The following is a 27,184-nucleotide window of genomic DNA, read 5'->3' as shown; positions in this document are numbered from 1 at the left end:
TTAAATTATCCTTCAAGCTTTCTTCATTCATCATTTATATCTAGCAACAAATAGAATTCTGAGATTTTCTGGTCACATATGTATTAAGGGTTAAAGACCAATTTTTCCAAGTCCTTCATTTGAGAATACAACAAACAATAAAGTGACAAATAAGTGACAACAAACAATAATTATTAATGTCTTAAGCACAATTTCTCTACAGCCAGGAAATTGTTTTCTTAAGGTACAACAGTGTTCATGGCTTCAGTTGTATGATATGATGTAAATGTTGCATCGAGTTGTGTTATAAATATCCATGGGCAACATGTGTTTTGTCGGTTTATAGGTGTTATTGAATGCCGAGGATGGTGTTCCCCCAAGGGGGAGTGGTTTGTAAAAGGCCCTGGTTGATTTTCCATGTAAATAAAATAAGACCAAGGTCATGGGAAATGTATTCCAAGCTGAATGTTGGGAAAAAACATAATGATGGGTATCACTAATGCTTCAGTGATGGATACAAAAATTGGAAAAGACAAAAAGGAAATAATTGGCATTTCATTTATGAAATAATGGAAAATAGGAGAAAAGGGAGATGAAGGGTCACAAATTTGCATGTGAAGAAAATTGAAGGAAAAATGAAAGAAAATGAAGAAAATAGAGGCCTCAATTATAAAAAGGCTTTTGAGGATCAGTTCACAGCTTTTTTCAATTTAGTTTTGGGAGCTTTCTTCTATTCTCTCACTCTCTCATACTCTTGCACACTTAGAGTATTCTTGGAGCATGCTTGGATCACTCTAGTAATCACTTGGATTTGGAGAATGAAGGTAAAGGAAATAAGTAAAGTGAAAGGGAACAATTGGATTAGCGACTACAACTAGATTGCTTTGTAGGTAACATGTTTCATGTGTGGTTTCCTTGCTGATTTCTAGATGCATGGTATGTACATGCATTTTTTTTCTTATTTATTGTCATTGGCATGGAGATTTTCTTGGATTGACAGTGGTTTTAGCCTTGCCTTGCCATTTCCTAGATATCCATGGTGTTGTGGGTTTATTTTCCACTTGATTGTTTTCTGGTTGGTGCTCATGTTCCCTATGGTTATGGGTTGGAACAAACACTTTGGAAGCCCTAGAAAATCTTGGGTTGAGTTACTAATCCTGGAACCTAGGTTGGGACAAATCCCTTGGTGGGTTGAGTTACTAGTCCCTGGAGCTGTTGAGAAATTAATGCAATTAGATTAGGGTTTGATTCCTATTTCTTGATAATTACTTGTGAGCTATGTTAACTTCGATTACTTCTTTATTATCTTGTCTTTCATCAATAAATTACCATATTAAGTGTGTATGACGATCAAAAAACAAGAGACACAATATGTAGGCACTATACTAGGGAAAACCCCCCCTCGAGGGGAAAACCCTGTGAAAATTCTCTTCCTTGAATAATATTCTTTGAGAATTTTCAACCTAGACAAATACCATACCTTCCCTCCACACCAAGTTGGCCTTCAAGAACTTTGACCTCTTTCCCAGCAACTTCGACTATGTAGTAGCTTCCAACATCAAGCAACAACAAAACTTAGAGGACTTCAATCTCCCAAACTAGGGCATGAAACATAGAGAGAGGCACCAAAAGTTTGATTTTCTTCTTCTCCTTAGACTCCACCCAACTCGCAATTTCTTTATCTTCCATAGAACCACTTCGACCTCTCCAGCTTCTCTTGAGATATTGAATTAGGTTGAGATGAGATGCTCCAAATGACTTCGACTTTCTTCTATTTATAGGCTCCAAGTGAGGTCGAATTAGTGTCCTTAGGCCAACTTGATCTCTTCTAAGCTGACTTGATGTGGATGATACATAAATTGTATTTGACTCAATAATAAACCTTTTAACATGACTCTATAAACTCAATATTAATCCTAGGAGTCCACAATGGGGACTTTGACAAATATAATGATGACCCAAGCATAAAACCCATGCTTTAAGAAGTCAATGTTACAATAATAAAAAATATTTTCTTTATTCTTTTGATAAGTACATTACATGATGACATAAATACATTAATGAAGACTTAACTAGTTACATTTTCTAATAGGAACCTGGTTGGAAAAACGCTCTGGAAGCCCTGTTTGTGGGTTGAGTTACTAGTTATTGAAGCCCAGTACAACTTGGGTAGAGACCGATCTTGTTGGTGTTAGTGATGTTTGGCCATGAGGTGGAATCACTGGTTGAGGGTTGAGGTGGTTTGGCCTTTGGAAGCCCTAGTTTAGCTTTGTCTTGGTTTATTCCACGAAATACCACTTTCATGCTTGGAATATGGCATGGGGATGATTGGTTGAAGGAGAGATTTGGTTCAGCCCAATCTATGGTCGAGTGGTACATGGAAGTCCCTGACTTGGTTGGTATTTTCACATGTTAATATGAGGCATTTCCTTATTGACATCTATTAGCATTTGTAGTGATTATATTGGCGGTATTATGGTTGTGTTGTTTTCGTTTCTATGTTGGTTATTTTCTAGTTATATGTTGGTTATGTGATGTGTTATATCTATGACTCTTTACATGTTCATGATAAGCTATTGAATGGTTGATGAATGCATGGTCTAACAAGTTTTATTGTAGCTATGTGGAGATGAAATATAGACTTCTTGGTGATTCTCAAATGAATCTCAGACTATTATGATCAAATATGAATTCATGACCTATATCCTCTATGTTTTCCATGTGTTTGACGAAATGTCTAGTGTGTTCTAGGCACTCTAGGTCAAGATTCTGATTCCAATTTTAATGTTTAGCTTTGTCATCGAGTAAATTATGATTTTGGAAAGTCTCAGGAATTTCAGGGTAGTGGTTTAGAGGTTGGCCTGAAAAGTTGGCTCAAATATTGAGACCACACCCTCTGAACTGGGTAATTTGGGTTACAATTGCATGGAGGTAGTGTTGTGCATGTAATTGGAGGCCTATAACTGCATGAAGACCTTGTCATGCATGTGGTTGGGAGTCTAGGTCATCGAAAAGAGCCCCAATTCAAGATTTGGTCACCTGTGGTGGTCCTTTAGCCTTAGAGTGTCTTGTAGCTTTGAGTGATGTTATGAGTTGTCAGTTTTTGGTCAGTTTGTATGCCCCACTTCTTTAACTGGAGCTAGGAGGTCAGGTCATGTCATAGTAACTCTTTGTTTCATGTTTACCCTGACAGGATGGTGAAATTGGGTAAATGTGGGAGGGGGTTACATTACATTCTTGCTGCAAGATGGCTAAGTGGTATGTTGTGAGTCAAGGAAGTTTAACGAGCATGAGAAAAATTATGTGACTCATGATTTAGAGCTAGTAGTGATCATTGACGCATTGAAGATGTGGAGACATTATCTCCTTCGGAGGAAGTTCATCTTCATGACAGATCATGGGGGTCTCAAATATTTATTTGAACAAACAAACTTAAATGTTCAATCAGCTATATGGTTGGCCTTAATTAGTGAGTTTGACTTTGAAATTAAATATATAAAGGGAAAATAGAACAAATTTGTTGATGCACTTAGAAGGAGGTTACAACTATATCATATAACAACAGTAAGTTCTTGTCAAACAAATTTGAAATAAAATATTGAAGTTGTCGAACAACATAACAAGGAATACAAACAATTAAAAGAAGTGTTGCAACAAAAGTCAAAAGGCAAGAGAAATAATAATTTCTCCCTCTCAAACGATAGACTATTATGATTTAAAGGTCGTATATATCCCCTGTGACAATAATTTAAAGAGGCTCATATTAAATGAATTTCATAAAAAGCCTTCTTTTGGCCACCTAGGGTACCAGAAGATGTTAACAACCATCAAGCAATCATATTATTGACCTTGTTTGAAAAGTGATGTGGCTGACTTCATTTCCAAATGCATAGAATTTCAAAAATTCAAGGTTGAATGAAACATCCAATAGGACTATTACAATCAATACCCATTCCGGAATGGTAATCGGAAGTGATTTCCATGGATTTTATCATAGGCTTGCCAAGGAAAACCACACAACATGACACAATCATGGTTGTGTTGGACAAGTTGAGCAAGTTAGCTCACTTTGTGGCTATTAAATCGACTCATGCAGTGAGTGATGTGGCTCAAGTTTTCATAAAGGAAATTATGAGGCTACATGGAGTACCCAAGAAAATTATCTCAGATAGAGATGTAAAATTGAATCACTTCAAAATTTTGGAAAGAGTTGTTCGCTGGTTTGGGGACAAAACTAGCTTTCAATACAACATACCATTCATAAACAGATGGAAGGACTCAAAGGACTAACATAGCAGTGGAAGACATGATTAGACTGTATGTTATGCACCCACCTAGGAAGTGGGAGGAGTTTCTTCCCCAAGTAACGATTCACCTACAACAATGGTTACCGAGAATCCTTGAAAATGAGTCCATTTGAGGCTTTTTATGGGAGGATGTATAATACGCCTATCAACTGGAGTGATCTAGTGAATAAGGTCCTTATTTGCTTAGAGAAATGAAGCAAGAATATGATGACCATTAGGGAGAATTTAAAGGTGGCCCAAGATAAATAGAAGAGATATGTGAACTAGCATAGAGTGCGTAAAGAATTTAAAGTGGGGGAGCATGTCTACCTATAGGTTTGACCCAAGAAATGTTCTTTGAAAATTAGGCCTTGTGCTAAGTTGACGCCATGGTTTTGTGGGCCATTTCAAGTGCTTGAAAGGATAGGATTGATTGCATATAGGTTGGCCTTGCCACCAACAGTAAAATCTCATAATGTTTTTCACATTTCTTTACTCAAAAGGTATGTACAATATGTTAATCATGTGATTTATTAGTCAGTGTTATAGGTAAAGTTAGAGGGAGAGTTCCAGTCGGAACCTATGTGCATCCTATATTAAAGGTAGCTCATGCTCTAGAATTGCGTCATCGAGCAAGTCAAAGTGCAATAGAGGAACTTTGTGCTTGAGGAAGACACATGCAAGATGGCTAATCAAATGCGGGAAACATATCCATTTTTATTTCCTGGTTAGGAAAATCTAAATAAATTTGTAAATTGTTCTATAGAGTCGTGTACATAAAGCTCACAACAATCTTTTATGCTCGGTTTAAAGCATGTTTGTAATTGTGTTTGGGTATAGAATGTTGAGGACTATGTTCCTCCAAGGGGGTAGGGTCTATGACAACCCTTTTTGTAAAATCCTCTCTTGTAAATATTTGTAAATATTTTGATGCAATTACATAATGAAAAATATAAGCACAATTAAATGGCTGAGAGATGGGACACAAATTTTAGAGCTTTGGGGAGGAGATTGCTTGGGAAAATGGCGGAAAATTTGTTATTTAATGACAAGCATGGGGATGATTGGTAGGATTTAAAAGAAGCTAACTTTCACATTTATGAAGTAGAGGAAGTGTATGGGCTTCCCCAACAGGGAGGAAAAGCCCATACTCCTCTTGGGGGATAATATACAAGCAAAAGGTGTGACAATTAATTAAGTGAGTATATGGGTACTAAATAGAGAGGAAGAGGAAATCATGTCCTTGTGAAGGGCACTGAATAGAGGGGAAGAGGAAATCATGTCCTCGTGAAGGGCATTGATGTGGTCAACACACTAAGGAAGTGCATGAGACAAGGGAGGAGGCCATGCTGGAAGAAGGGAGATGCAAAGAGGAGCAGAGACCTCATAGGGGAAGGAAAGGAAAGCTAGTGTTGAGTATCTCATGGGAAGTTTGTGCATGTTTATTTGAAGGAGAATGTCATAGAGAGTTTAAGGCGAAGAGATCGCTCTAGCGGTAACCCAACTGAAAAACCCAAGAGGGCTTGTTGGGTGAGAATCACAAATTTGTGGCTTGTTTTTGAGGCTAATAAACCACAAGGAAACTAGCTGGTTGAGAAATGTTGATAGGATGAGGCACTTCGGGATTAGATGGGTTGATAGCACTTGTTGTAGCTTGTAGCTAATAACACATGTGTGGCACCAATGAGAAATCGCTATGTAGGTATGCTCTTACTCCTACAACGATAACTCAATTGATAAGTATCCCTTATATTTATGCAAATCTCTATTTAGGATTGAATTGAGACTCTTTGCACTATGAAAAAGTCTCTACGTTGATGCTGGATTAAATGTCCCTTTGGTGTAATAGCTGGGAGTTACTGAGAACACCTAAGAAATGGGATTTGTTCACTATATGCGAGTGATGGTTGAGAATTCCTAAGCAAACTTCCCCCTCAAGCTTTGAATCTGGCTCAGGGGTGATTGACTATAAGAAAGCTCAGAATGCATTCAATCTAGGGCTGGGTGGAGAGTTGAAGTCCCAATCTCAGTTGCCAAACCTCTCATTATAAGGTAAGTGTTTGTCTAAATTTCCATGTTTGTGAATGTTATGTAAATGCTAAATGTGTTGTTAAAGATGTATATGCTGATAAATAGGTTTGTTGAATTCTTGTTTGATTGATGAGGAAAGGATTATTTACTGTGTAATGGATGAAGAATGGATAACCCCTGTGCCTATTTATGAGCTTGAATTCAGTTCAATTGCCCAAGTATGAGAGATGGGTAAATCTCTATTGTTGATTGAATTCTTGTGTTAGAATGAGTTGTAATAGTAGGCCCTGTATTATGAATTTGCCTGCAGGGAGCATGCATTTCTTCTATGCACACACACACACACACACACACACACCTGTGTTGATTGGAATAGGTTGAATCCCATATAAGCACAAGAGAGATTGGTATATTATATATATGCTACAACAAAGCTCAAGATATATATATATTACAAAACTTAGGAGAGATAGGTGTTGCCAAATGCTGAGATCCCTCGACGAAGGCTTACATATACATACAGACATATATAAGCACATGAGGGATAACTTGAGTTTTCTAAATGTCTTGGTGTCCCCTTATTATATACATATATAGATGTATGCCCCAAGCTCAGGAAACAGTCGCACATGAATTCGACTAAGTGTTGAGGGAGGAGGGGGTGAGACAATAATGTTACAAGTAATTAAGGTAACAAGATCCCAATTTTGGGACGCTAGGAAGTCATTGAAGATGTGCACATGCGCGAAGGTGAGAGATGGAGATCGAGACAAAGATTTCCCTAAAAAGTTCTGTAAGGAATTACCTTCTCGGGCCTCAGGGTTATGTGGTGGCGCCCAAAAAAATCAATGATGAAAAGTCCAAGGATGGAAGCCTTAATGCTATAAATTGTAAAAAGGGGCCAAATCATTATAACGTAAAATTTTGGTTTTGCACCGAGGGTCGGGATTAGTGGGACCCAGGCCACGTGGCAAGGTGACATGGATTCAGGTTGATGTGGTGCCACAATGGTGTGCCATGTGGCAACTAAAATAAGCCTTATCATAGGGATGAGAGGCTAAAAATTATGTGACATGTGGCACTCTCAAAAGAAGCCATGTGGAGGGAATGATGTTGGGATGATGACATCTCAGCCTTTGGAGTCTCGGAACTTCGGGAGGATTGTGGCAGAGCACGATAAGAAAGGGCCAAGGATGATGGCGGCCATGATAGAAGCACCCTTCTGTCAATTGTTGTGGATAAGTCTATCTCGCCCTAGATAAATGGGAAGGTGGCATGAGAGATAGACCTAGGGAAAGGGGGCGAGGACCAAGAGATGAGAAATCCTGTTCAATAATCGATGACAAATTCCTTGTCTCACCCGGGGTTTGCGTTATGTGAGGTTACACTTTGCACTGAGGAAAAGGGGTGGCCAAGGCTGAGATAACATGTAACAGGAAATGGAAGAATTGCAAGGTCTGGGTTGGACCGATGGGACCACAAGCTAATGATGTGGCAATGCCTCATGAGCAAGGCCACAGACATGTGGACATGCAGGATGACTACGTGGAACTCTAATGAGGGATGGAGGTTTGCCGTGTGGGATCCACGTGGGTACCGTGTGGTAGCATAACACTGGTATGGCAAGAGTTTAATGACTTGACTTTAAATGGCCACATCTTTTGAACCATTAGCCATTTTTTTGAATAATTTTACATTGTCAGAAAGGTCTCATTTTTAATATCAAGGAGATCGAAAAATGACAAAATTTTAAGACCCCATTTCTATGACAGGACTTTGGAGGTAAATTCAATGATAGTAACGCCTTCTTCTACCCTTATTATGTTCTATGGGGTGGATGGGGGTGTTATAGAGAATATCCTCATGGTGCTCATGCCTATTTAGGAGAGTGTGTCCTAGTAAAAAAATCATTTGCCAATAAAGATCCATAATTTGCATATAATGATTAAACCTTCCTCGCATGTGGCTTATATCCAAAATATAGTTTGCCATTCCATGGGAAGCTCTATATCTAAGAGTTTCATCCTTTGAGAGGAGGCTTCTCCATAAGCCTGATTGATTTCTCCCTGAATGTGGTCTAGCATGAGGTCCCTATACCACAAGAAAAATTCCCCCAGCCTATAATGAATCTAAGTATTGCTCCCGTGGGCCTGCTTCTGATAATAAGCGATTGCCCTTCTTACCTGCACCCTCTAACGAGACATGGGGAAGAAAGCTACAAAACTAGAAAGAAAAGGTTCGGTCTAGGACCAACAAGGATTTCCAGGATGGTAATGGGAGTGCCAAAAAAGATTAGAACTGCAAATAAAGGAGACATGGTCAAAGGGGACATCTACGGGGGAGTCTGACAAAGCCAACTCAAAAGAAAAGTGAAGGAGAAGAGTGAGTCCCCATCCCCATTTAACCCTCAACAAATATCAATAAAGGGCCTTGCAAAGCGACCACAAAGCTTGAAACCAAACACAAATGGGGGGAAGCAAAACCACCACCATAGGGAAAAGAAAAGATACAAGACCACAATAAGCGCAAAAGCTACAGGAATGATCATTCAAGACACTAAAGGAGGAGGGAAGGCCTGGTTGTGACGACCAAAGGAAATAATTCACAAAAAGAAACATTTGAGTTTTATGTGTCTGGGTGAGATATTCACCAACGACCCTGCAAATTAACAGAAAAAACAAGCTACAAAGAACACTATAAGGAAACTCAAGATTAACCCAGCCAAAGATGCAGGACGAGGAGGGAAACAATGTTGGCTAGAAATCGACCACTCGACTGGAAATTTAGCTTTCGACCACCTAAGTTTTCGTCATGGAATCTCCAAATGTGTTGCCTTGTCATCATTATCCTAATCTCTGCAGTTGCCTCTTGCTCAGTACGCTGCAAACACCCTGCCACAAGACTACTTGTGAAGCACATTTAAGGATTTAATAGCATGAGTAAAGTCTTTATGGCACCCTCATCCCATAAGTGAGCAACACAATTAATACGAAAATTGCATGGCATTAAGCTCTCACCAACATCATCGTTGTTGATAATGTGTAGATCATTATGAATGGTGGTTAATCTAGCTTCATGGCATTTATTTGCCGTAGGGGTGTGCTGCCATGTCCCTAGTTTACTGACAAGGTGGGGCGACAACCACCGACCCTTTATTCCTCCATTTTCTCCACGTTCAAATTTTAATATTGTTATTAAAAAATTGGAAAAAAAAAAAGAGAAAGAAAGAGGAAAAAGAAAATCTTCCAACTACATTAATTATAATTATAAAAAACATATTTTAAAATAAACAACAAACCCATTCTCTTCGATCAGAACCCTGAATTCGCGGAAAGGGAATGGAAAACTTCCTCCGGTTGGATGGAACGCAGATAATTCGTTTTTTTGCGAATGACAAGATTCGAAAGTAAAAGCGAAAAACCCTTTTACAATTATCTGACGCAGAAAACGAATTCCCCAAAATCACAGACCGAATACTATACTGACGATAGGCAGTAAGGAATGCGTAAAGAGATATAGGACACAATCGTCTTCGTCAGTCAATTTCTGTCAGTTGCTTCCTGAACATCAACATGAGTTCACACACAAGTCCGTGTCTCAAAGATTATCAGCCCAAATCTGATGAAATTGCAAGAGCAGTGGTGTTATCTTCACTGGCTTACTTGGATAATGAACGGGCAATGGCAGCCGTCGATACTCAATACGATCGTATTGGTTTCGAAAGGATACTAATGGCCCAGAATTTTATAATGGGTTTTGACAATAACATGACGCTGTATGTTGCATTCAGGAGGTGTTTACCCATTCGAAATATGTTTGCCCTGCAAGTGGCAGATCGAAATGAATTCATTGAAAGCTTCGGGGAAGCAGCGAAGAATGTGGAGGGACTGTTTCACTATGAGCTTTTCCAGACAATAACATCTGAACTGCCAAATATGTCTCATTTTCAACATTACAAATCAAACAGGATAATATTTTCAGGTCATGGCTTAGCTGGGGCATTAGCCCATTTGTTTCTCATCTGCTACATGTTCAAAACTCAGGAAGAGGACAGAGAACACATTTCTATTGGGTTTGGCTCCCCTTATTTCTGTGACAGTGCTGCCAAGAGGTTTTGTCACAAAACAATGGAACTGGATAGGCGAATGTTTACATTTGTGAATGGTACTGATCCTCTGCCTTCTATGCTTAAGGGTATAAGCATGACTTTAGGGAGAACCGGGGTTCAGAGTGCGCTTTCTTGCTTGGAAAGATTGAACTCAGCGAATTCGGATGAAGAAGCAGAAATTGCGAGTTCTAGTGAGCTTAATGATGTACAGAGTATTCTAAAGGAGATGCGCAGTATAAGTCGGTCAAATATGCCTCACTATGTATCAGTTGGGGTGAACTGCGGTGGAAGGGGATCAACTCTCGGAGGTAGCGGATCGATCTCACTAGATATCATTCCAGAATCTGTTCGCATACACTTGGGCAGATTTTTGTCAATTATTCAACAACGGGTCAGAGGTAGCGGATCGATCTTACTAAATATAATTCCAGAATTTGTTCGCATACACTTTGACAGGTATTTTTCAGTAATTGAACAATGGTTATCTCGTGATGGTGTCAGTAATCAAGCATTGCAATGCTCCAGAGTTGAATCCTATGTTAAAATGTTCGCTTCTGATGCAGACAGAGAAAGATTTCCGAGCAAGCCTGTCATGGTTGTAGCGCCTAATCCTTGTATACAGGCCTGCACTCTGAGTGTTTATGACCGTGAAACAAGGTATGAAGGAGTCATAACCATCAGAGGGAGTCATCTGTATGACAATTGCCCTGTGAAGCCAATTGTAGAGCCAAATGTAGGATATGAGTGGATAATTGAAGATGAAAGTGAAAATAGCGTCCTTTTTAAAGGAATTTTACCTAAAATAGAAACTGATGCGATATTCAGCTGGAAGAAAGATGAAACTGTTGAGCAAACAATTCATTCTGTAAAATTAAGGACCTGCTTCGGCTCTGAAAATACAGTTCTCTATGTTGAAGACTCGTGGAAGGATGGCTACGTTGCGTCTGCTTTGGCCCGAGGCATGGGAAGGCTGCTGTTAATGCAGCAGTCGGAGGTTCCGCAAATAAGTGATCTGTACAGGGAGGCTTTTGAAACTCTTGAAAGGGGATTTCCTGGCTCTCTGGATAATTTTTCCCATTCGATACCAGGAGCAAAGAGAAAATATTTCGACATTATGAAATCTTTCTTTGCTAGGCCTGTGGAAATTCCCTTTCAAAATTGTGCTGTTGCAAAAATGGACAGGGTTTCATTGAATCACCCGCAGGGGTACGCATAAAATGTGGTCTGTATCTTTCTACATCCCTTTCTTCTGACCGAGAAATATCTTCTGTGATCCCTGATTATGCATCCATCTCTAAGTTTTGCCATGGGAGCTACTTCTCTATTTCTGAAGGAAGAATCGGAATACTAAATTACAGGGATATTGTGAGGACTATTTATTGTCTTCTCAGTGGCACTGAATTACAGGATGACCAGTCGGATATTTTTTATTACGAGAAAAAGCTTTGCAATCTAAGCGAAGGACAGTCGGTGAAGAATACGCGATCTCTCTACCAGAGGAGCTTCAGGCAGACATAGAGGAAAGAACAAGCAAGATGTTTGAAATAATAACAGCATGCAATTCATTGGAAAGGTTGAGATTTGTGACCTTTGTAGGTCCAGAAAATGCTGGTAAGACTACATTTATCAATTCAATTTTAGGCGAAGATGTTGGAGGTGTAGGATTCACTACACACACAACGGCAGCCACTCCTTACAGATTCAGAGATAATATATTTGTGGTTGATTTTCCTGGCACTGATGGGGGTGGAAACAGGGCTCATCTATCCAAAATATGGGAAGAATATGAGAAAGTGGCAGACTTGTGCGTGGTTGTGCTTAATTTTGGGGGAGATACTTCTCGAGCAGCGCAGGTATTTCCTATGATTGCTCGTTCCCGAATGTGCGATAATGTGATTCTCGTTCTTAACAGGGTGGATTCAGTCCTGAATGGCTCAAGGAATTCTCCCGTATGGGCTGAGTACAGCCCCGAGAAAGTAGAACAACTTAAAATGTCAATAGCAGAAATCTCTGGGTTACCCGCAGATCGAGTGTTCTTCTCCGTCTTGAGAGCAAATGAAGAGCTGGAAGAAACCACACGGCAACTTCTGAAAGAGCGACACATCATGTTAAAAGACGAGATCACAGTCAAGGCAAGAGAGCTGCTTTTGGGATTGAAGTAGTTCTCTGTTACATTGGAGAGTAGGATCATTTCATGGACTTCACTGCTCTATCAATGTCGATACTCGAACTCTTTTGCATTTTTTTTGGTTAAGTTGTGAACTGCAACTTAATAAAAAAAAATGCAAAATATTGTTAAGTTGTGAACTGCAGATCTATTGATATATCGGAGTCTATGTCTTTTTAGTTTTTGTCGAATTATTGCTTTTTCTGAAGCAACATATGTAGTTTTTGTCGAACTGTTGCTTTTTCTGAAGCAACATATGTATATCTTGTCTATTTTGTACCATACAGACTCTTTTATATCTCTTATATAATTGATATTACACTTTTTCTGTCCTGGAAAAAAAGTTGTGAACTGCCGTGGTTCCAAAAGCGTTTTGCATAATTGTCATAAATTTTCATCGACACTCTGCAATTTACTTGAATAACTATGTTTTGCTAATAAACTAAGAAGTTTATGGAGGTTATGCTGCAAGTCCATTCTGTTATGTTAACAACTCCAATGCAACGAGCTTGAATGGATAGGCGCTGATGGCCGACCATTCCAAATTTATCAATGCATAATTTTCATCATTTCATGAACCTAGATCTTTTGTTTTTTTGGGCTGTAACATTAAGGGGAATTGGCTCTGTTGTGAATGATACATGGTTGGTTAATAAAATATGGTTGGGATGGTGAGGTATATAAAGTGTATATATGCTTTGAGGTTTGGGTGGGATTTAGCTCTTATCAGATTTTAAGTTTAAATTTTATGGGAGGGATTGAGAGTTGGTTTGTGTGAGATTGTGATAGATAAAGTGTATATATGCTTATGAGGTACAGATCAGTACGTTTGGGGTTTAGTTTTTATCTTATTTTAAGTTCAAATTTCAAGGGAGAGGTTGAGAGTTGGTTTATGTGTTGTTTAGTGTTTTAGATTCAAATCTCATGAGAGGGGTTGAGAGTGAGATCCAATTGTGATAGTTATACTATTCTAAAAGATGTCCAAACTTTTCCAAGTCTCACACATTCTTGGTGACCAACCACCAACAAATTGCCATCAACTAAGTTTCACACAATCTTGATAACCAATCTACTGACCATGAACAAATAATTACCAACTATAAGTTTCTGGGTGAACATTTCACTGACCACCAACAAATTGCCATGCACCCAGTTTCACACAATCTTGATGATCAGCACCAAGCTGCATATGAACAGAGTATTACTTATAAGTAATGATAACTTTTCTTGCTGTTTTGAAAAAAAATTGATGTAAACAATTCGATCACTCACATTGACGCTTCTATTCACAAAAGATCACAACTTTTTTTGCAGGGCATGTGTTCATTCTCATCCAGTAATTTGGTATCTTGATTCATACCTTTACCTCTTTCATTTATCTTCTTACTTTTCTGATCCAATGCTCTTACATATTCGATTTGAGGGTTCTTAATCTCCAATTAGAGCTTTTAGACGATATTTTATGCTGGATAGGAAGCCGTTACAAATTGTCAATCGTCACGGTTCACTGGCTCACAATTCTAACTTCAACGACCTTGGACGTTGCACAGTGAAAATCCATTAATGAGCTTCTACAGTTATTGATGATAAGTTTCAATTTTGTGGATAACTGTTACATGTTTAGCTAGGGTTTTCTGTTTCAATTTTGTGGATCACTGTAGGAATAAACATTTCTAATTCATCCTATTTAGACCTGCGAAATGGAATCGAAGAATTTCTTCAAACAACACTGAGGCAACCATCAATCCAACCTCATATCTCCATTTTAGTCACAGAGTTCAGATTGTTGTGCATTTGTTGTCCATCCTTAGTCCCTAACACAGCTGCTCTGTGGGTGTTAAATAGTATCCTTTCTTACTCTTAGGGTAGGGTCGAATGACAGAAACGCTTGGTATGCTATCCTGTAATAAACAATGTTCACAGTAAGTGGGTAGGAATCGATTCTGTCAAAGTAGGCCTGCTGGTGCTCACAATCTGTCAGTCCTTTTCACTCTTACCATGGCAATTAGGTACCCAGGGAGACCCTCCTTTCAACATTTGAATCTCACCTTCTCAGAAAGCATTGGTAAGGGTCCACAAACTGGGTTGGGTTGACCCTGTTGCTATCAGCATGGATCGCTGATCTGTTGGTCTAGTTTATTGAGCCCAGAGGCTCATTCTACGGCTTAGTATGATGTGTAAAGAGGTTTATTCTACAGCCTAGTATGATGTGTAAGGGTGTCAGTCCGTCATCAAAGTTAAAATTTTGCTCACATTTTCCAAAATAAATAAATAAATTTAAAAATAAAAATAAAAATAATTAAATAATTAGAAAAAACATTTAAATAATATAAGCTCATAAAAAATCTTGCACGTGAAAAAATTAGATCCTTCTCAATTCATATTAGATGTTCATCTAAAATCTGTATTTAAAATGAAGCTATACTAATTAAGATTAAAACTTATTTTGTAACTATCCAATTAGAAATAATGTTCGTTCTGAGAATCTTCATAAATAAAATTGACTCTTTTGACTCTCCCATAGTGAAGACAAAAATAATGAAAATACAGGGTTAAAAAAGGGAACCCATGGAAGCAGGTGAGGCCTCAAACTCTTACACACCATCCAATACACTCAACTTTAAGTTCCACCCCTCATAGAGCTAAATACATGACAGCACATACAGTAAATTGCTAAATAACATGCTGGAAGGCTCTACGGGATATTAAGAGACTTGAAGTTGGGTATATCAAATTGAACTCCAGGGCGGAGAGGAAGGAGACTTGAATATTGAGTAAGAATATGGGCAATCTTCAAATAACAAATATTTTGATGAGATGAGATAGGAGTGAAATATTAAGGATATATTTTTAAATATAATTTTATTTTATTATTATTATTATTATTTTTTAATTTAATTTTATCGAATGAGACTTGAATACTGAGTAAGAATATGGGTAATTTTCAAATAACAAATATTTTGATGAGATGAGATAAAAGTGAAATATTAAGGATATATTTTTAAACACAGTTTGTTTGTTTGTTTTTTTTAAATGAGAATGTTAAAAAAATTTATTCATATTTTCGATATATATTATGAAATATTTTTTTATTACTGACTATATTTATCTGGAACATTTTAAAACTTAAAAAATAATCATAATTAAAACTTAAAAAACAATTATGATTATCACACAATCTTGATAATAGTATTCCACAATAATTGAATCATAATGATTTTAATTCATAAAACAAATGCATATAGCATTAAGTATCTGAATTGAAAATTAAATTATTTAAACTTATAAATAATTCAGAAATTAAATAGATAAATTTATAAATAATTAAAAATTAAGTAAACAAAATGAAAATTTAGATTTTCAAATTTTTATTATTAATTTATAATAGTTATATTAGGAATTTTTTTAATAATCGAAAATAAATTTAATATATATATATATATATATATATATACACACACACGATCATAGACTTCCTAAGCTAGCTTTAAATTCCAGCCAAATCCACCTAAGGCTCAATCGGGGATGGCATAAAGACACAAAGGCCTGGTTAAACTATTGGGAGATCAACGAGAATGATGCATTGCAAAACATTAATAACATTAAAGATATTTTTACTTCTAAGTTCAAATAAAAAATGTGGTGTGAGAAACATTTAACAGTTAAAAGAAAATCAAATTATTATAAGAAGGTCATCAACCCCACCCTAGAAGATTAAAAGTATCTCTCTATTTTAACTAGCTTAAAGAAGAAAATTAATATAGCAAAGATTAGAACGAATTCTCATGAGCTCCATAGTGAAACAAGTCATTGGGCAGTTTCTAAAACACCATGGATGGAAATGATCTACCATATATGTGAGAATAGGAACATCGAGGATTTAGAGTGCCCCCCGTACAACCACATTAGATCTCAGTTTCACAATCTTTATTACAATACTCACCTTCCTAGCATTTTACAATGTCAAAATTATAGTGAGATTGAGGCTTCTCTCCAAGCTTTTTGAGTCTAGGAATAAAATCTTAAATCAAAATAAATAATTTGTTTTTTTAAGTCCAATAGACCAATGTTTGGTCTGAGCGGACGTTAACCACCACCACCATCATCATCATCATCATCATATATATATATATATATATATATATTATCTTTTACATCTAATTAAGTGTATGTTATATATATATATATATATATTATATATATATATATATATATATATATATATATATATATATATATATATATATATTATCTTTTACATCTAATTAAGTGTATGTTGGGTCTCAGCGGACATTAACCATCATCATCATCATATATATATAGATATTTTATCTTTTACATCTAATTAAGTGTTCAAAAGTGTTTCATATCTTTATATTTTAAATGTGACGTGATATTTGTTCGATTACACGAAAGTAATAATTTTAGTTTTCTTTCACATTTAAATAACTTCCATTTTTTAGTTAATAAATTGTTATTAAAATATTGTTAATTAAAATATATAGATTTAATTAAAATGAATTGAATTCATAAAAATTAATTTTAAATTAGTAAATATAAATAATATAAAATTCATAAAATAATGATTTATTATTATTATTATTTGGTTTGATTTACAAAGAATTTGAACTTTAAATTTTATGATTTACATAATATTTCATAACAAGGTAATAGTTAATTGGACTACCTTAGTAAACAATTATTTATTAATTTTATTTTTTATTAAAAAAAATTAAGAGAATTATATCAAGATATTTATAGTCTTAGAATGAAAGCAATATTCTTTTATTAAGATGATTTAACTTAATTTGAATGATAGTGCTACTATTATTCAAGGTTTCTTTTATGCAAAAATTTCAACCTTAATCCTCTCAATGAGGACTTTTTCTTAGCTAATAAATAAAAATAAAATTAGAAGACCAAAGAGGTAATTTTTTAAACTAAGTCAATCATGGTTTATAGCTCTGGAGACCTAATCATTTTCAATTGTTTAATGAAGTAGTTGAAATATAACCTTGCTATGTAATGGATTATGTGATATCAAATATTCTTATACATGAACAAAAAAAATTGACCTTTTAAATGACGAGTCTAACTTTTGAAATTAAGTCTCATTGAAAAGAACTTTTCTCACCAAAAGCATTTGTTTTTTGAGAAACATATTAGATATTATTGTATATAGGCATATAGTAAATTTTCCATGAATGTTGCAACTATTATACCTAATTTTAAAGAATGAGAAATATAGAAAAAATGGGAATGCTTCATGATTCAATCCACCACTATTGTCATGACATTATTTCTTTTAGACTATGGTAGAATTGTAATAAAATCATTTGGGACCTCCTCTCAATGGTAACTTGGTATGGCTAATGGTTGTAGAAGACTTGGGGTCTTAATTGTCTCACCCTTATTATGTTGGAAATCCAAACATTTAGCTACAAATTTTTAAACACTAGTTCGGATCAAGTTCTAGAATGGTTTGAATATAGTTCCAAAAAAACCCTTCTTGATCTTGTGGTAATTTTCTAGGAACCATGAATTTCCTTCTATAAGTGAAGTGTTCAATACCAAAAATACTTTCTATTTCAGTTGGGACATCTTACATAAACATGGTTGATGTTGAAACTGAAGTGAATCATTTTTCCACTCAAATTTATTAATGCATTCAAGTCCTCTTATAATTTTGGAATGATCTTGCATACCTTTTCATATTACGTGCATTCTATCTTTTCTTCTTCCACCTAATTAAATTGTAGAGTGGAAATAACACAAAGTAAACTGTCTGTGTCTTCTTTCCTTTAAAGTGCATTTACCATCACATGTTTTCCCTTTTTAAGATAATTTCAAAGTCATATCCTAGCATTGTTGTAACTCATTTTTATTTTTTGTCTAAAGATAATAATTATTCCAAGAAGCACTTTAGACTATCATGTCTTATTTTTACCTCGAAGTGTCTTCCTATTAGATAAGGACACCATTTCTTGATTGCAAGTAGTATGCCTAATATTTCATTTTCATAAATGGGTTTGAGTAAGTCATTTCCTTCAAGCCAACTACATTGAAAGAAAAGGGGTATTCCTTCTTGCATTAAAACTACACAAATGATGTGCCTTGAAGTATCACACTTTACAATAAAGGATTTTTTGAAATTAGGCATTGCTAGGACATGAGTTGTGCACATAACCTTCCTAAGTTTTTCAAAATATTTGGTTGCTTCTTAAGTCCAACAAAATGTCTCCTTTTTCAATAACATTATTTTTTTTTTAGACAAAGGTCGGGTGCTATGTATTAATCTGAAAAAAAAAAGGAGGCTAAATGCCTTACATAAGATGCTTCAGGAGGATTTTGAAGCCAAGGAATTACAAAAAGGATTTTTTCCTTGGTTCTTACTTTGGTTGGACTGTTCCTATTGCTACTTATACTACTATAGATTTTAACATACTGCCGTCCCCAAAATTTACATTTACAAAACATGACTAATCAATCTCGATGTGGCTCATATTTCTTGCAGTTGATCCCTCTGGATCCTGGTCAGCTTCGATTGGCTTGGCGTTGGAGGAGGATGTAGCATCTTTCTTGTCCATCATTTGCTTGAGTTGTTTTGGGCGTTCCATTGAATTCTTTGTCTGGGTAATGGCACTTTTTCTTTGCTTATATTCTTGATGCTGTCGATTCGCTTTGCTACTAATAGGAGTAGTTCTACTCAGGCTCTCGGTAGTGTTAAGAGCACTTAGAAGAATGTGATTTAAATGCCTGAAGTTGTCTCGCATACCACTTGGGGATCGGTTAGGCTCGACGGCGTTCTCACTTTTTAACAGGGTGAAAACGAATCCTCTATCACGCTCTACTGCATTTCCTCTTTCTGACTTACAGAGATATGCTGCAAAATAGACTCCTCTCTCAAGCTTACCACAATGAACTTCGACTGTGGGATGTAGTTGTTGCGTTATAGGGGTATATAACGAATTTCTATGGATACAAAGGCGGGAGAGGGATCTGCACATCCCGATGCTCCACTGACTATTCCTACTCGTATCTTGGCTGTGATCGATTTTTTTGTGACAAGGACGATTTTTTGTTCTGTGGATCTTGATTCCCCTACCTTGGACTGAGATTCTGAGCCAGCTTCTGATACAATTCCTTTCAATCTGATCTGTTCTGACCTCTGTTCTGGTGATTTGGTTGCTGTGGCAGATTCTATTGGGTAGGGTGCCCCGCATGCTGATTAGATGTGCGTCTTTCATGGCAGCAATTGGATAGTTAAGTTATCATTGCAGCTAAGCTGGCCTTTGGGTCGATCACAGGCCTTGTTGGCATGGTGGTCAGCTTTTTTGTTGAGACCCCTTAGGATGTGATAATAATGGGCTTCCTCCAGCATGCTATGTAGAACTTGGTTCCTATTGTTGATTTGTTGCAGCAGTATGTTTGGTGAGTTCCGCTTTTGCTCCATGAGCCGGATAATAATTGCAGAGTCACCAAAAACATTCACTTTCTTGATGCCCAGTTTGATCACTTGATTGAGTCCTTGGAATAAGGCCAGACCTTCGGCCCGATTGTTAGAGAGATCACCCAATCCCCATTCGAAGTGCAAGATAGGCTCTCCATTTGCGTTGCATATGAGGCCTCCTGCGCCTGCAAGGCCAGGATTAGATTTTGAGGCACCATCGAAAAAGAGGCAATATCTGTTGCAGTTGCTCAGCCATAGAGCAAATTCTTCTTCCTTAGGCCTCAGCTTCCAAGCTGTGGTTGACTCCTTCATGCTCGAATTTTCTTTTTCTTGATCTTGGGCGCTGATGATGCTACCATAATTAATCAAATTTCTTTCTTCTGCACTGTAGTTGCTGAGGTTGATTTTACTGTGGGTGCGAATTGTAACAGCTTCTACTGCTAAGCTGATGGTTTTATGACACATAATTCTGGAGTTGTGTCCTTTGTCTTGGAAAACTTTCTTGTTTCTAGCTAACCATATGCTCCATAGAAGAGTTAATGGTAAAGTATTCCATATCCTCTGTGATAGTGTACTCTTCTTGCTCTTCCATGGGCAAAGTTTCTTCCAATTTTGGACTGTCTCTGCTATGGATGACTTAGGATTCCATTCTGCTCCCCCTACTGAAGCGATATCTTTCCAACATTTTGCGGCCACTTGGCAGTCCATAAACAAATGCTGCATTGTTTCTTCAGCTTGAAGACAATTTGGGCACCTGGAAGGGCCTAGGATGCCCCTTTTTTTTAGGTTCTCAGCTGTTAAAATCTTACCTTTCAGGAGGAGCCAGCAGAAGAATTTTACTTTAGGGGGGGCTTCCGCTTTCCAAACCAATCTCCAATGGCTCCAGATGTCCTGTGGGAAGGCACTTTCGCATAAATGGTGATACCCTGCTTTGGCTGTGTACATGGTTCCCGTGGGGTCCCAGCGATAGCTATCTTTGCCTCCTTTATGAATCGGAGCCTTACTGTGCAATTGGTCTTTTAGAGCTTTGAAACTTGTTTCCAGATCCCTTGGGTAGTCCGGCAAAGTCCAACCAATCCAAGCTTGGGAGGAGCTTCCCCACTTAGTGATTTGGGCTAAGCTCCATATTCCTCTGTTGTTTAACCAGTTTATGGCTGGAACTGCTTCTATATTGGATCCTATAGGGCTCTGACCTAGGATTCTGTCTTTAGAAATACTGATGCTGCTTCCCCCTCCTGGTACTTTGGAGATGTGTTGGGCCATGAGTGGGATAATTTTCTTGCATAATTTCCAGATGTTGGAGCTGTCTCTGTTGGGTATATTAGTTTCCAGAAGCTTGTGCCTGGTACTGCTGAGATACTTGGCTTCTAAAACTGATTTCCACCAAGCTGTGTCCCCTGTGATTAGTCTCCAAACAATTTTAGCCCCGAGAGCTAAATTCAAAAGTTTTGGGGACCTTATTCCGAGGCCTCCTTTTTCTTGGGGCTGGATAACATTTTTCCAGCCAACCAGGTTGAACTTTCTCTTCTCCGATTTCCCTCCTTGCCAGAGGAAATGTCGAAGGGCCTTTTCCAATTTATGATGGAAAATCATCGGAGCTTGTAACAATGAAAAGCGGTAGATGGGGAGAGTAATCAAACCTGATTTGAGAAGTACAAGACGTCCTGCTGGGTTCAGCCACATGGTTCCTCATTGTTGGATTTTCCTTTTGATTTTGTCGAGGATTTCGTTCCAAGTTTCAGTCTTCAGGGGACCCATACTCACCGGCATCCCTAGATAGGTGAAATGACTCCATTCGAGCTTGTATGAGACCTCTAATATATTTGCAATGCTTTGAATGGTGTGAGCTGTTGCATTCCATCCATAGATGCAGCTTTTAACTTGATTGATTCTTCCTCCAGAGTAGTCCATGAATTGGTCCATGATCTTTTTGAAGCGCCTTGCAATGGAGTTCGAAGCTCCACCCATCAGGAGGGTATCATCAACGAATTGGGAATGATTAATATTCTTTGTGCCCTGCGCAAATTGGATACCTGTGATTAGGCCTATTCTTCGGTTGTAATCCAAGGCTTTGCTGAGGGATTCAGCCATGAGGATGAATAGGCAAGGGGATAGGGGGCAGCCTTGCCTAAGGCCTCGGGAGGATTGAAAGGCTGCACAAGGTCTTCCATTCACCAGAGGAGAAATCCAGGGACTAGAGATGCAAGCTTTGACCATATTTGTAAAGGAGGTATTGAATCCCAGTTTGTTCAAAACAGCAAGAAGGAAGGAGTGTCTGACTCTATCGAAGGCGTTGGCAAGATCAAGTTTAAGGATGAATCCTTTTTCCTTTCGACTAAGGCTAGAATGGATGGCTTCTTGAACCAAAAGAATGGAGTCAGAGATGTGCCTGTTGGCTAAAAAACCTCCCTGATTTTCAGAAATTAAGGAAGGAAGTAGAGGCTTGAGTCTTGAAGACAAGATTTTTGTGATTATTTTATAAGCGGAATTGCAAAGGGAAATGGGCCGGAATCTGGAGAAAGTGGTCGGCCTGTTCTCTTTTGGGATCAGAGCTAAATACGTTGAGTTGGTGTAGCCCCCTAGTTTGCCTTTCCTAAGGACCCAACGAATCATCTTGAGGAGGTCTTTTTTAATCATTGGCCAATATTCTCTGAAGAAGCTGATAGGAAACCCGTCAGGACCTGGAGCTTTGTCCGGATGGAGGCTCCAGACGGCCTTTTTGACTTCATCCTCCTCAACTTCTTGGGTGAGGCTGTTATTCATTTCTTGAGTGACTTCTTTGGTCATATGATGGAGGAAATTTGAGAAATCCTCCTCATTTTTGTCCTCTGTAAGGAGAGATTTGAAATGAGAGGTTGCGGCAGCTTTTATGGAGTCTTGAGTCTCATGATTGTTCCCTTCACTATCTCTGATTGCGCTAACTGTGTTTCTTGCCTTCCTGATTGTGGCTTGTTTATGGAAGTAAGAGGTGTTTTTGTCACCTTCACGCAGCCAGGTCTGCCTTGATTTTAACCGCCATTTGATCTCCTTGTCTCTAGCTGTTTGGCGCAGCTCTGCATACAATCTGATCTCTTCTTGTCTTGCTTGCTGAGTGAGTCCTTCCGCTTCAATACTTTGCTGTATTTTTTCAAGATTTTGTTTGATATCCTTTTTTAATGCCTCGGGTTCCTTGTAGTTGGTCTTTGCCCATGACTTGAGTGCCTGCCTTGTTTGCTTCAATTTTGTTTCCCAAATGTAAATTGGGGAGCCCTCCACATGCTGAGACCAAGCTTGTTTAACTATATCTCAGGCAGCAGGAATTTGATTCCAAAGAGAGGAGTATTTGAAAGGGAGGGGGCCGAGGTGGCTTTGGCTTTGCAGAGTAAGGGTGATGGGGTAGTGATCCGAGGCGGAAGTATTGAGGATGTCTGACTGCCCGTTGGAGAAGGAGGACAGAAAGGCGATGTTAACAAGGAAATGGTCAAGTCTTTCCATAATGTTACCTGCTCCCAACCGCCTATTGCTCCAAGTATACCTGCGATTCTTGGGCTTTAAATCGACCAAGTCTTTTTCTTGCATGATGTGTTCCAGCCGGTTTCGGAAATGATCAGCGCTGAAGTTCCCTCCTCTTTTCTCATTTGAGTGCATGACCAGGTTTAAGTCCCCTGCTAGGATGAGGTTGTTACCATGGTCTTCTTCTAAATCTTCCTCTAGGGTGGTCCAACATACTTCTTTTTCCCTGTAGTGGTTAGGAGAGTAGATATTGTAAATTTTAACATCAATGCCATTGTCCTTGCTTTCCAATTTAACACTTATCCAATGCTGTTGTGTTTTGACAGAGCTACAGCTCCATTTGCTGATATTCCACATTGTTAAAATACCTCCTGAAGCTCCTCTTGCTTCACTGGTGCAACCACTGTACTGATTTTGTTGGCCAATGAGTCTGCTGATTTCGGACTGTTCTAATTTTGTCTCTTGGATGAGTAAGATATCAGGCTTTTCACTTTGAATTAACTCCTTGAGGGCAGCTTTTTTGGAGGGGTGCCCTAGTCCCCTGCTGTTCCAAGACAGCACTTTCATCATGATTTACCGGTGGTGTGCAGAGGTGCTCGCCTCTCTTTGCCTTTGATGTTGTTTTCCTTGTCCGAGATTCCTAGGATGTAGGTTTCAATCGGTGTTTGTGATCCCATTGCTATATCCTTCTGCGCGCTTTCTTCTCTTTGCTGTTTTGCCGACTTCCTACCTGGCCCATGTTTTTTTGGAATCTCACTAGATGCTCCTAGGTCCTTTGATAAGATTCTTGTGATTCTTGTTGAAGTAGTGTCCGGGGAGGGCTGAGAGGGATGAGGGGATGAGGGGTTTTGCTGATCTGATGAGGGGTCCTGAATAGGTTCTTCTTCAGAAAGGGATGCGAAAGGGTTGGAAGAAGGAGGGATGGAGGGATCAGAAGAACGCGGAGGAGAGGAGGGAAAGGAAGGAGGGGCTTGCTGAGAGGATGAGGGTGGGCGCTGATGAGATGAAGGAGGATGGGAAGGATGATGGTGGGATGGTCCCGGTAGTTCAGTTTCAGATTGTTTGAAGGATGAGGCAGATTTTTTCCTTTTCACCGTTTCCCACTGGTCCTCCTGCTCTGATGATTCAACATTTATAAGTTTTGGGCATCTGTTAGCAAAGTGACCGTATTCATGACATACCTTGCATTTGAAGGGTATCTGTTCGTAGTCCAGCTGTTGGATATGGCACCAGTCGTCCACCTTCAATTTGATTGCTTCCGGTAGGCCGCGCCCCAGATCGACTTCGACACAAATTCGCGCACAGGCTTGCATGTTGTCCTTGGGCTCGCTGCGATCTATATATTTTCCTACCGCGTTTCCTATTGCCTTGACCGAATCATCTCCCCAGCAATGTAGGGGAAGGTGAGGAAGCCTGACCCAGACAGGGACAGCGCTTGGAATATCTAGTTCTGGATCGAAGTCCGGGGTCCATTTGTTGAGATAGAGACCCCGGGAGTCCATGAAGTAAGGCCCATTTCTAAATATCAAATCCTTGTCCTCCTTGGTTTCAAAGTGGAAGGTGAAGTAACCTCTGCCACAAAACCTTATTGAGATTTTTCCCTGAGTCTTGTCTGCCCAGTTTCTCTCCACCCACCGCTGCACAGTTTTGGGTGAGGGCCATAATCCTGTAAACTGGCCGATTAATCCTTTCTCTGCAAGAGATATTGCTGCCATGCGTGGAATGGTCGGGGGCAGAAGAACTTCTTGAAGCACATCGAGTTTTTTAACAAACTTGGTAGCCGTCGGTCTTGGCCTTTGCTGTGGCAGAGATTTGATCAGGTTCGAAAAAGCTTGCTGCATTGCTGGATCCCCCCCTGGTGGATCCGGGGGATCCATGGGGACCTAGAGCTGGCGGGAGCGCTGGAGTGAGACGATTCAGATCGCGGGAGGCTCAGGCGCTCAGGCGCGCGCGCGCAGAGCAGAGCGAGTCCATTGCTCCTATCAATAACATTATTACACACGTTGTTTTTCAACAATAATTCTCAATAAACTTATCGTAGGATCTTGTTAATCTTAAGAATCCTCTAAGATTCTAAAAGTTTTTGAAATTTTCCATTCCATCATAGCTTTAATTTTGTTATGTTCCACTTTAACACTTTAATGAGATACAATTTACCCAAATATTCTAGTTCATGAACCCTAAAGGAACCTTGGAAGGCTTCATATATGGTTGTTGCTCCATCTATTGTTTTAAGACCTTGTCAATATGTTGTACATGTTCTTCCTAGGATTTGTTGTACATTAATATATCATTAAAAAATGCCAAATGAAATTTTTTGAGAACTTTGAATATAGAATTCACCAAGATTTGAAATGTGGAAGATGGATTAGTAAGTCCCAGTGACATCACCAAAAACTTATAATGACCTTCACGTGTTATAAACTTTCTTTTGGGGATTTCTTCTTGCCTCATTCCAATTTGTTGATTTTTGGAATGGAGGTCCAACTTTGTAAATAAAATTTCTCCTTGAAATCCATATAATAATTTTTCTGTGATAGGAATATTAACTTATCTTTAACAATCATCTTATTGACCTCTTTGTAATCTAGACACATATGCCATGAACCTTCATTTTCATAAACTATCATCTAGTGAAGAGAAAGCACTTTGGCTAGGTTGAATGATGCTAACCTATAACATTTATTGAACCATATACTCAATTTCACCCCTTTTGTGCATATGGGTGCTTGTAAGGCCTAAGGCAGTACACTTTTTGGTTGCAAATGATATCATAGTCATGATCTTGTGTAGGTGGAAGATCCTTGACGATCACTAAATGTTCCTAAGTATTCCATTAGAATAGTTGATCACAGTATATCTTATAATATTTTGAAATATTAAATTATGTAATTTATCTCTTTAGATCCTCAGTTAATTATTAGTAGCTCAGTAGTTCAATTTATCAAATAACTGAAATCAAAATGAAAGAAATAAGAAAAGAAGCACACTATCCATACAAATGAACACAAGATGTATCCTATAAAACATAATATGGTAGAAAACCTAGCTAGAAGGCGAGGCCTATAGTTTGATCTATTGTTTAGGTAAAATAATTTTATCCCGTGGAATTTGAGTGAATAAATTTTAGAAAAAAATGAAAATTAGCCACTTTTTTTTACAGGGAAAAATCTTGGAAAATTAACATATGAGTAGAATTTGTCCCCTAAAATTTTCTTTATTTAACATAAAATCATAACTCCACCCACCAGCCATATTGTCTTCAATGACTAAGTATTTTTGCATGTGACATTTTTATTATTGAAGATATCCCTATGATATTAGCTTCAAACTATTATGTGATTTGCTAGAATTTTTTCATACTTTATTTGCTAAAATCCCTCAGATTGACTAATACTACATAAGTGATGATTACTCATAACCAAGTTAACCTTATATCCCAAAATTTGAGATAGATGGACCATTATTCATTCACATGGTTCCTCAACTTTGTGTTAGACATCCCGAACCCAACACCCAGTATTCAGTTTCCGACAATTATTACTGAATGAATACACAACCAGAAACTTAGAAAAATATAGCAAAAGCAAAATTACTCAATCTAAATCACAAACACATACACAAATTTTTTCCCAATCAATAGTTCTTCATTAATAAATTAATCACAAAAC

The 27,184-nt window shown here is 38.0% G+C and overlaps 1 pseudogene; it reads left to right on the top strand.

Annotated features, from left to right (window-relative positions):
• The first annotated feature begins 9,650 nt into the window (after positions 1-9,650).
• On the top strand, positions 9,651-12,811 carry LOC149176856 (uncharacterized; annotated as a pseudogene).
• Positions 12,812-27,184: the final 14,373 nt, after the last annotated feature.

The sequence above is a fragment of the Pinus tabuliformis genome, chromosome 4_1 (assembly GCF_031772625.1).
Source record: "Pinus tabuliformis cultivar Carrire ecotype Pingquan chromosome 4_1, CPIR1, whole genome shotgun sequence".
Lineage (NCBI taxonomy): Eukaryota > Viridiplantae > Streptophyta > Pinopsida > Pinales > Pinaceae > Pinus > Pinus tabuliformis.
This window is presented reverse-complemented; position numbering and strand designations above follow the sequence as displayed.